This window comes from Mustela lutreola, chromosome 1 (genome assembly GCF_030435805.1).
Source record: "Mustela lutreola isolate mMusLut2 chromosome 1, mMusLut2.pri, whole genome shotgun sequence".
Classification (NCBI taxonomy): Eukaryota; Metazoa; Chordata; class Mammalia; order Carnivora; family Mustelidae; genus Mustela; species Mustela lutreola.
In genome coordinates, this window is record NC_081290.1 from 244,859,378 (window position 1) to 244,871,219 (window position 11,842).

Genomic DNA, 11,842 nt, shown 5'->3' on the forward strand with positions numbered 1-11,842 from the left:
ACTTTCACTGGAGAGCCTTACAATGTTTGGGGCCATAGTGACCTACACATGTGAGCAGCGCCAAACTTCAGACTCCTTATCACTCCGGTCAGCTTTCACCTTTCAGTGTTTTCTCTTTTTCATTAATCCTTTTGATGAGAATGATTTCTGGAGGGTAAGGTTCCTGTCTTATTCTCCTGAATCCTCCCATCCTTACACATGTTTAAGCACCAGGGGCCCCAAATCCATGCCAGATGATTGGCACTGGGAATGTCTCCTCTGTCAAGACTAGAGGGCTTTCTGGGGAGAGTGTTGCAAGACAATTTGCAGGCTCCAAAAAAATAAATGTTTTGTCTCTAGGTTGATTCATCAGGCAAATGCTTGGGGGGCATTTGTCCACAGCAAGGTATGGCACGATCCATACTCAAGTTATTCTCAGAGAAGCAAGGGCCTGGACACAAGGGAAGTTGTGTTTCAGAAAGCAGGAATAAGACCTACTGACACCTGGTCTGAGGGCATATAGTGCTCTTTCCTCTTTAACATTCTTCTGAGAACCTCTCACTCTTCTGATCTGGGGCACGGAGCAGTAATGCTCTTGATTATGCTTCCCTCCACAATGATACAACATTGTACCCCCTGGCAACAGTTCTGGAAAGCTTAAGAAAGTAGAGTAGGGTCAACATGGCACAATGCTTACAGCAACTTTAGAGGATTTTAGAATTGGAAGGAAACTTAAGAAATATTCAATCTAATTCAAGCTATATTTTACACATGTGGAAGCTGAGGTCCTGAGAGGACAGATGTACTCACGGTTACATTCTCAGTTGGAGGGCAAAACCAAAAACACAGTGTGTTGATTCCTGGGGTTATCCTCTTTCCATTTGCTCAGTGGCCTCACTTGAGTTAGAGTGAGTTACACACCAGGTTTGACAATGTCAGGCTCTCGAAAGTCATTTCACAGACTTTTGAGTTCCAGTTTAAGCAAAATGGATTAATTTGGTTAAGCATATTTATAAACAGAATAAATTGAGTGGAGAAATTTTCTCCTGGTGCAAAGTGTCTCTTTTACTTTAATCTGTTTAGTTATTTAGGACATTTTAGGATTTACTCTGAAATAAGTGAGTAAATACATAATTTTCTGCTGCAAAACTTAAAGTTTCCCATACATATCCCCATACACATATCCTTGGGTAATTTATGTTCTGACATTTTGTCTTTCATTGTAACCAGTCTGGTTCTGAAAGGCCTGACTGTGTTTTCTTTTGAACACATGTATTTTCCTAGAGAACCGGATGCATTAGCAAATACGACAGAAAATAGAGAAGACTGCTGATGTACTTTAGCAAAAAGTCTATGGTGAAATTGCATAAATGTTGACTTTTAAATTGAGACAAGTTGGGAATATCATTCCTGAATTGAAATTTAACAATTTATAGAATGTAAGTATCTCATTGTTGGCCTAAACTTTTAGTTTGTGGGCGTTGTATTTATGTGTTGATATCTTTAGAACACAATCCTACAATTAGGTTTAGAGTCAAGCTTCCAAAATTTCCCTGTGGTAAAGCTGTATAGATACTTTAATGAATATCTTCCTTCATACTGGTTCTCTGTGTTTGAGATAATTTTCTTTGTGTAGATTTCCAAATTAGAATTATTAAACTTATTAGTCAGGGTTCTCCAGGGAAACAGAACCCATAGGATTTACATTTAGAGATAGTGATAAAAATATAGAGATGCGTAATTATAAGAGGAAATGTATTATAGGAATTGTGTTACATGATTATGGAGACTAAGAAGACCCATGATTACTCTCTGCAAACTGGAGAACCAGGAAAGCTGATGATATAATTTAGTTTGGGTCTGAAGGCCCAAGAAACTGGGCAGCTGATGGCATAAATCTGAGTCCAAAGTCCAAGAACCAGGAGTGCCAAAGTCTGACAGCATGAGAAGATGGCACAGCAACAGTAGTTGGAGTCAGCAGCTGGTTAAGCTTGCCATAATCCGCTGTCATTCTCCAAGATTCCTCTCTCTTCTGCACCATCCAAATAGGAAAATTGAATGGGGATGTGTGACAATCACCAGTCTTGCATCACTGTCTTACAATCACTGTCTTGCACCAGTCTTTCAAGTCCTTGATTGTGGCACCAATCTCTGTCATCCCTTCAAGGATGCAGTATTGCTTTCAATTTACTATTTTTCTAGGTAGAGGCTGTTCTGATGACTTTCACTCAGCCTTTTCCATTATAGTAGCCTTACTCTATAATTCAGGAAACCAAGTTGGGGATTCTTCTAGTACTAAGAATCCAATTATAAATTCGGGAAATGGAGAAATAACCACAGAATGGGTTCAGAGACCCACTAGACCACTGTGAAATGGACCTGAGCTAAAACTCCATTGATCACCTGACCTCTATAAGCCTATACTCTGCAGGGCCAGGTTCTCTGGAATTAGTGCCAGTTTGGAGCCAGTATCCAGTAGTCTCTAAAAGATCATTTATTTCGTTATTTTGTACAGTTATCCTGGTAAAAGACTGTAGGTGCCTTTGAGGAAGGCTGGGAAAAAGATGAGCAGTATGAATTTTTGGTAGTGTACCATAGTCCTTCCTCAAGGCCTTCATTCAAAGGGTTCTTGGTCTCTACACTGTCTCAACTCTGAGAATTGATTGAGGGTCCATGAATCTCTGCTTTCATTATTCAAGTTAGGTTTTTGTTAATGTGATCTTAAACTTTTCGGCGTATCCAGATCAAGTAAGAATTCAGTAGACTTCCTATCTATCTCGCTTCTAGAAATTCTATGACAAACTATGTAATGCGGTGGATCTGCATAAGTCGGACTCTTTTTTTTTTTTTTTAAAGATTTTATTAATTTATTTGACAGAGAGAAAGATCATAAGTAGGCGGAGAGTCAGGCAGAGAGAGAGGAGGAAGCAGGCTCCCGCTGAGCAAAGAGCCCGATTCCAGGACACTGAGATCATGACCTGAGCCGAAGGCAGCGGCTTAATCCACTGAGCCACCCAGGCGCCCCAGTCGGACTCTTTTGATTGCTGCTTTCATTCTGTTCTTCGTTACAGTAACCACATGCATCTTGCTTTTGAGGGTGACTGCTGTCACAAGACTCCTGCCACCCTAGGATCCAATTGCTGCCACTGCATTTAGGTTTCCCAGTGGAGTGGCTGCAGTTCATACTGTAAGGTCTGGCTTACAGAGAAGAGCAACCACAGAGCTCTTCAAGGATGCCAGGGATCACCTATAAATTAATTTCTCATAGTGTTCGTGAAAGTTATATCATCTGGGCTCTCCCACTGTGGGGGAGTAGGTTGTTTTAAATGGCCAGTTCACTCTAACATTCCATCTCCCTAAGCCTCTGGAATTCCTTACTCTACATTAAAGCGAGGGAGGTCGAACAGTTCCAATTCACTCATGAGAGACCATCTTTTGGTCTGTGTTTCAGCTAACTAAACAAAGAATTAGAGCCTTTCTTCCTTCCTTCCTTCCTTTTTTCTTTCCTTTCTCCCTTTTTTTCTTCTTTCTCTCTCTCTCTCTCTTTTTCTTTCTTTCGCCTGAACTGCAAGATTAAGTGTAGAATTTCTGCTTAGTGAGTCCATACTAATAAATTTAGCCTGATCCAACTTTATGTTCCTTCCACTCTTATCTCTCACTCTTAACATCCATTCCAACACATATTCCCCAGATTTCTGCTTGTATAAATTAGAAACTCAAATAGTTCTTTTGGAGTGCAGTACACCTCCTCATGGGTCATGGTTTGTATCTCATGTTTAGGGCCCTGTTGGGACTTGAGTCTAGTTAGAAGTCTGGAAGCAAAGAGAGGAGGTGGGGTTGGGTTCTGAGGAGAATCAGTGTTGTGTTGCATGTCAACTGCCTCAGTGGGGGGGATTATTATTTCTTTGGCTTACGTATTTTTTCATCTGGCTTTTCATCTGTATCCTTTATCATCTCTTTTCAAGAACTGGTAGATATGTTTCCCTTAGTTCTGTGACCCACACTAGCAAACTAATTAAACCTAAGGAGAGGATCATGGGGAACTCTGGTTTGTAGAAAATTCAGACAGAACCTGTGGGTAACCTGTGGATCTACCACTTGGAATGGGAATCTTAAGTGGAGGGGGGCACTCTTGTTGGACTGAACCTTTAACCTGAGGGATCTGACACTATCTTTAGGTATATAGTGTCAGAACTAAATCACAGGCCACCCAGCTGGTGTTGCAGACAATAGTGTGGTGGGAGAAAACCATTACATGTCTGGTGTCAGAAGTGTTGGGAGTATGGTAGCAGTTTGAGTAAAGGAGATAAACAAGGAAAACTGGATTTTTCCCTAATATGCGCTGGATTACTAAGAGTTCCCATGTGGGTATCCTACTCCTGGATTCTGGATTTGTTGGCTTCCCAAGAACAAGTGCCACATTTCTCTCTGATCATATCCTAAAATACAGCAGAGTAGCAACCATTTCATTTTCTTTCTACTTTCTTTCTGAATAGGTCCCTTGATAGAAGGCTTTGGTTCTATCCTTCCAAAACTATAATCTCTATACAGTTTGGAACGCCCCAGTTAATTAGAGCTCTTCACATCCTCCCAAGATAGAGAAAGGGCCAGGCTTAGAAAAATATTGTCTTGCTCACACATAGGTTGATCCAAAAGCAGTATTTTAACCTAAGCTCTGAAATATAATATTTCACTATCATCTTAGGGGAAATGAAACTTAGAAAAAAATGTATTTTTGCCTTCTTGATATTTTACTCAATTTCAGAACTTCATAATAAGCTTTCAGCTATGAGCCTAGTGATTGCCTAAACTTGCACATAAATTTAAAATAAAAGTTAAACCACTTATTTTGTTTCTGTCAAGGGATGTGTGTGTGTGTGTGTTCCTGGGGTAAAGGTATTAAATTTCCAAATAGAACAAAATTTGTTTAAAATAGATATAGTTAATCCTCTCAGATTATTCATATACATGTACATATATATACACACATTTATTATATATACATATACTTATTTATTTACTAAAGATTTTTACTTATTTAAGAGAGAGAGAGTGAGGGAGAGAGAGAGAGCACATGCAGGGGGAGAGACAGGCAGAGGGAGAAGCAAACTCCCTGCTGAGCAGGAGCCCAATTCAGGACTTGATCCCAGGACCCTGGGACCATGACCCGAGACAAAGGCAGCCGTTTTAACTGACTGAGCCACCAGGCACCCTATTTTAGAATATATTATAAAATAGAACCTAATTTTATAACTACCTTTTTAGGATTGTCCATCACTGCCAAAATAAAAATTATGAAAATAGTTTAATACCAAACTACAAGTAAGGTAGTTACAAGATAATGCCTTTACTATTTTAAAAAGTTCTTAAACATGTTTTTAAAAAGTTTGAAATGAAAAGAAATTATTACACAAAGGACATGAGTAAATATATATGATTAAAAAGGAATTACAACTTATAAAGTGAAAGTGTATAGCCTTATTCTTTACAATAAAAGCAAAATAAAACAACTCTGAAATTCATGGCAGCTTTGTTCAGAAATGACAGCTGGCCATGGCTCAGATGTCTATCAACAGGAGAATCAATCAACACCTGTGGTATATTCATGCCATGGGATACAGCTCAGCAATAAAAGGGAGAAGAAAATCTACTCATACTTGAAACAATAGGGAGGAATCTCAAGAACATTTTGCTGAATGAAAGAATTCTTATTCCAAAGAGTACATGATGTATGATTCCACTGATGTGAAGTTCTGGAATTGGTGTAAGTAAAGTAAGATGTAAAAAACTGGAAACAGTGGTTGCCTTTGGTATGCAGGTATTAGGAGCAGGGTTTGATGGAAAGAGTCATGAAGCAACATTTGGGCATAATGGTGATCTCTTGTATCTTGATAGAGGTTTGTGTTTCATAGGTGTATGTATTTGTCAAAACTCATCAAATGGTACATGTAAGATTGCCAAAGCAATCTTGAAAAAGAAAAACAAAGCTAGAGGTATCACAATCTCAGATTTCAAGATACACTAAAGCCTGTACTTATCAAAACAGTATGGTACTGGCACAAAAGTAGACACAGGGATCAATGGATCAGAGTAAAGAGCCCAGAAATAAACCCATATTTTTATGGTCAATTAATCTATGACAAAGAGGCAAGAATATGCAGTGGGAAAAAGACAATCAAATGGTGTTGGGAAAACTGGACAGCTACATGCAAAAGAATGAAATAGGACCACTTTCTTTCACCATACACAAAAATAAACTCAAAATTAAAGACCTGAATGTGAAACTTGAAACTATAAAATTCATAGAAGAGTATATAGGTACTAATGTCTTTGACACTGGCCATGGAAACATTTTTCTGGATATGTCTCTTCTGGCAAGGGAAATAAAACAAAATTAAACTATTGAGAATAGGGTGCCTGGGTGGCTTAATGGGTTGGGCCTCTGCCTTTGGCTCAGGTCATGGTCTCAGGGTCCTGGGATGGAGCCCCGCATCAGTGAGGGTGGGGGCGTGTCCCTGCTCAGCAGGAGGCCTGCTGCCCCACCCTCCACCCCGGCCCCGCCTGCCTCTCTGTTTACTTGTGATCTCTCTCTCTGTCGAATAAATAAATAAAATATTTTTAAAAAACTACTGAAAATACATCAAAATAAAAAGCTTTTGCACAGTGAAAGAAACCACCAACAAAGCAAAAAAAACAACCTAAAGGGAGAAGATATTTACAAATGATATATCTGATAAGGTGGTAATATCCAAAATATAAAAAGAATGGATAAAGAAGATGTGGTATATATGTACAACGGAATATGACTCTATCATAACAAAGAATAAAATCTTGCCATTTGGAACAATGTGGATGGATCTAGAGGGTATAATGTTAAGTGAAATAACTCAGCCTGAAAAAGACAAATATCACACAATTTCTCTCAGGTATGGAATTTAAGTAACAAAACAAATGAACAAACAAAGAAAAAAAAACCCAGACAAACAAAAAAAAGCCAGACTCTTTAAAAAAATGTTTAAATTTTAAAAATTTCTTTTCAGTGTACCAGAATTCATTGTTTATGCACCACACCCAGTGCTCCATGCAATACGTGCCCTCCATAATACCCACCACCAGGTTCACCCACCTTCCCACTACACCCCCCTATCTCCCCTTCAAAACACTCTGATTGTTTTTCAGAGTCCATAGTCTCTCATGGTTCATCTCCCCCTCCAATTTCCTTCAACTCCCTTCTCCTCTCCATCTCCCCATGGCCTCTGTGTTATTTCTTGTGCTCCACAAATAAGTGAAACCATACGATAATTGACTCTCTCTTTTTGACTTATTTCACTCAGCATAATCTCTTCCAGTCCCATCCATGTTGATACAAAAGTTGGGTATTCATCCTTTCTGATGGAGGCATATCCATTATCCATTCGTCCGTTGAAGGGAATCTTGGTTCTTTCCAGTTTGGCGACCGTGGCCATTGCCGCTATGAACGTTGGGGTACAGATGGCCCTCCTTTTCACTACATCTGTCTCTTTGGGGTATATACCCAGTAGTGCAATTGTAGGGTCATAGGGAAGTTCTATTTTTAATTTCTTAAGGAATCTCCATACTGTTTTCCAAAGTGAAAAAGCCAGACTCTTAAATAAAAAGAACAAACTGGTGGGAGTTTGTTCTTTTTATTCAGAGGGGAGATGGGTGGGGGTATGGATGAAACAGATAAAAAGGATGAGGAGTACATGTACCTTGAGGAGCACTGAGAGTGTATGGAATTGTTGGATCATCTTGTGCACCTGAAACTAATAAAACACTGTATGTTAATTACACTTGAATAATAATTTAAAAAACCAAACAATGTGCTTGTTGAAATGTTGCAATGCCGCTTCAAGACAAGGAGCCCGCCCTCCTTTGAACAACACTGTTCCTCAAGTCTCTCACATACAGATTCCTCAACTGCCACGTGCTTACCAGTTTGGGGGAAACACTCAAGTTATACTCAAAGGTATATTTAAAAATCACAAATGTATTAAATAACTTTTTAATGGTCATATACTTTAGAGAGTTGAGAGTTTTTATATGTTTAGATACAGTGTCTGAACATGAATCTTGAAAAGAACTCAAAGGGAAAGGTTAATACATAACTTCTGTACAGGAAGCAACTAGTCACAGTGAAATTAAAAAGAGCAGGATAAATATTTGCTTTAAATGTTAGAGAAATGGATTGTTATATATAAAATATAGAAGTTTATTCTGATATATATAAAAATCATAGATGCACCTTTACGGGCAAATGACATACAGAATGAAACACCAGTAGTGAGCAAATGGGAAAATATTCAGGCCATAACAAAACTCGAATAAACAATGAGATATATTTGTAGAACTATTAACTTGGCTAAGAAGATATAATAGTGAGGCACCTGGGAAGCCTCTGCCTTCAGCTCAGGTCATGATCTTGATCAAGGTCCTGGGAACGAGCCCCGCATCACATCGGACTCTCTGCTCAGCAGGGAGTCTGCTTCCTCCTCTCTTTCTGCCTGCCTCTTTGCCAACTTGTGATCTACCTGTCAAATAATTAAATAAATAATCTTGGGCACCTGGGTGGCTCAGTGGGTTAAGCCACTGCCTTCGGCTCAGGTCATGATCTTAGGGTCCTGGGATCGAGTCCCACATCGGACTCTCTGCTCAGCAGGGAGCCTGCTTCCTCCTCTCTCTCTGCCTGCCTCTCTGCCTACTTGTGTTCTCTCTCTGTCAAATAAAAAAAAAAAAATCTTTAAAAAATAAATAATCTTAAAAAAAAAAAAAGAAGATGTAATAGTAATACTGGTGCCAGAGTTTGCAATTAAACTGGTGTGCTCATACCTTTCTTTCTTTTTCTTTTTCTTTTTTTTTTTTTTTTTAAGATTTTTACCTATTTATTTGATGGAACAAGAGAGTACAAGCAGGGGGAAGCAGCAAAGGGAGACCCGATGGGGAACCCGACCCTAGAACCCTGGGATCATGACCTGAACCAAAGACAGACGTTTAACAACTGAGCCACCCAGGCACTCCACAATTTGCTTCTTTATTTTTTTAATTTTTTAAAAGATTTTATTTATTTATCAGAGAGAGAGAGGGGGAGAGAGTGAGCACAGGCAGACAGAATGGCAGGCAGAGGCAGAGGGAGAAGCAGGCTCCCTGCCGAGCAAGGAGCCGGATGTGGGACTCGATCCCAGGACGCTGGGATCATGACCTGAGCCGAAGGCAGCCGCTTAACCAACTGAGCCACCCAGGTGTCCCCACAATTTGCTTCTTTTAATGTTGTTTATTCACTAACAATTTATAGTACTATAGTTAATTTTACTACTATTTCCTTAAACCTTATACTACAGCTGGTGGTTAAAATAGTTTCCTAAACCTGACTGTACATTCTTTTCACCTATACCAGTGTGCTGTGGTACTTTCGTACATTTTCATGTTGTTTATTGTCTTTTGTTTCAGCATTTCTTTCAGCATTCTTGCAACACAGGTCAAGTGGTGATGAACTCCTTTAGCTTTTGTGTCTGGTAAAGCCTTTATTTCTCCTTCATATATGAAGAATAACATTGTCAGAAAACATATTCTTGGCTGGCAATTTTTTATCTTTCAACACTTTGAATATGTCATTCCATTCCCTCTGTCTGTAAAGATTCTTCTGAAAAATCCATTGATTGTCTATTGGGGGTTCCTTTGTAGGTTCCATTGGTCCCCTGCCCCAGCTGCATTTAGGATTGTTGTTTTATCTTTGATTTTTGATAATTTCATTATAATATGTCTTGGGGAAAGTCTTTTTCATTAAGCTAATAAGGTGATTTATCGCTTCCTCGACTTGTATATCCAAGTCTTTCGCCACATTTGGGAAATTTTTTATTACTATTTCTTTAAATAAATTCTCCTCCCCCATCTCCCTCTGGAACCCAAATTATTCTGATATTTGTCTTTTGATAAATTCCCATAGTTCATGCAGGTTTTCTTTGCTTTTTAAAAATTGATGTTCTTTCATTTTTGTCTGAGTGTGTTGTTTCAAAATTCCTATCTTCCTAGGCACATATTTGTTCTTTCATCTTGTCTGCCCTGATGCAGAGGCTTTCAACTCCATTCTTCATCTCATTCATTGACTTCTCCAGCTCCAGAATTTCTGTTTGGTGCTTTTGTATCATTTTAATCTTTTTGAGAAATAACTCATTTTTTTCATATATTTTATTCCAGATTTCACTAAATTGACTTTCTGAGTTTATCTTATTTTTTTTTCTAAAGATTTATTTATTTATTTGAGAGAGAGAGCGAGCCAGCACATGCAGTGAGGAGGGAGCAGACTCCCCGCTGAGCAGGGAGCCCATGTGACCTAAAGGTCTGGCTCCCAGGACCTTTTGATGGAGACCTGCGCTGAAGGCAGGTACTTAATCTACTGAGGCACCCAGGCGCCCATTTTCTGAGTTTTCTTATAACTCCTTGAATCTTCATAACTGCTATTTTAAGTTCTTTATCAGTTAGATCGCAATATTCTGCACCTTTGAGCTCAGTTGCTAGAGAGCTGTCCTTTTCTTTTTGTAATGCCCGTTTCATATCCCTTATTTGGAGTAGTGCAGACCTCCTGAACTCTGTGCTCATTGCTTCCAGCAGTTATATTCTATGGCATTGTTATTATCTAAGTTTTTCCTCTGTGCTTGTGAAACTGAATCTGCTCCACTCTTTTTCCTCTGTCCTGTGGCGGGATTTTTAAGTTTTTACGTTTTCTCTGGTTCTTGAAATTCACCAGGCTGGTCACTGGAAACCTCCCCTATATCCCAGAAGGTGGTGCTATAGCTCAAGTTTGTGGTTTCTTCCTTGCCAATCCCCGATTATATTTTGAGGGTGCTCTCTGCAGAGAGCTCTAGCAAACACACCTGAAAGCAGGCACAGGGAGCCTGCCCCAGAGTGCCCAGAAGTGTGGGGTTAGCAGTAGTGCTCCGGGGGCACCTAACGACCAGGCAGGGGGATCTCGTACTCCGGTACTCCCAGGGGCTGGTAACTGGACTTCCTGCTGAGCACAGCCCCTTTAAACTGGTTTGAACTTCATATCTGCCTCGTTCCTAAGATTCTCCCTTCCCAAGTCTTAGAGTTCCCGTTTTAGTACTCCCCACGCCGATGGAGACAAACGGGTTTCTCCAGTCACATTCTGGTACTCACTCACCGGTTTCCTTTTCGCTGTGGGAGAGGTCACCACCGCCAGATCAAGCAGCCTTGGCCACTGTGTCCTTGGGGAGAAGGACAAAGGAAATTGGTCTCTTACCAAAGCCTCCACTGCCACCAAATTCCTATTTTTTCTTTGCTTCTTTGTCTCCAGTGGTGTCCCTGAGTCTGGACTTCTACAGGTTGTCATTCCCGTGTGAGTGCCTGCGCTCAGCACACACCGGATTTTTGCCCGAGGGGGGCTAAAGGGGCCTAGGCTCCACCTGTTCTGTGTCCTCTTGGGGAGGGATGTGTGCTTTGTAGCAACATCCCTGGGAGGGGAGATTCCTCCCAGGTCCCTTGGAGTAAAAGTCCTAGGACCCAAAAGACCAATCAAGGCAATTTCGTTCGTGTATGGATGACTCATTCATTGCCTAAAAAGGGGGCAGAAGAGGAAGAACGGCTTACGCAGCCATGTGGCCTACGTTAACTCTTGCTTTTAGTTACCGCATTTCCATGGTCTGCTCAGATTCTTTAACAGCTTCGCAGTCTTTCTTAGCTTTTTCATGACTTTGACACTCTCGAATGCACTGATCATATATTTCTTAAACTGCCCCCAGTTCAGGTTATCTGATATTTTCTCATGGTTTGATAGAGGTTATGGATCTTGAGAAGGAATTATCCCAGTAGAGGAGTGCCTGTCTCATTG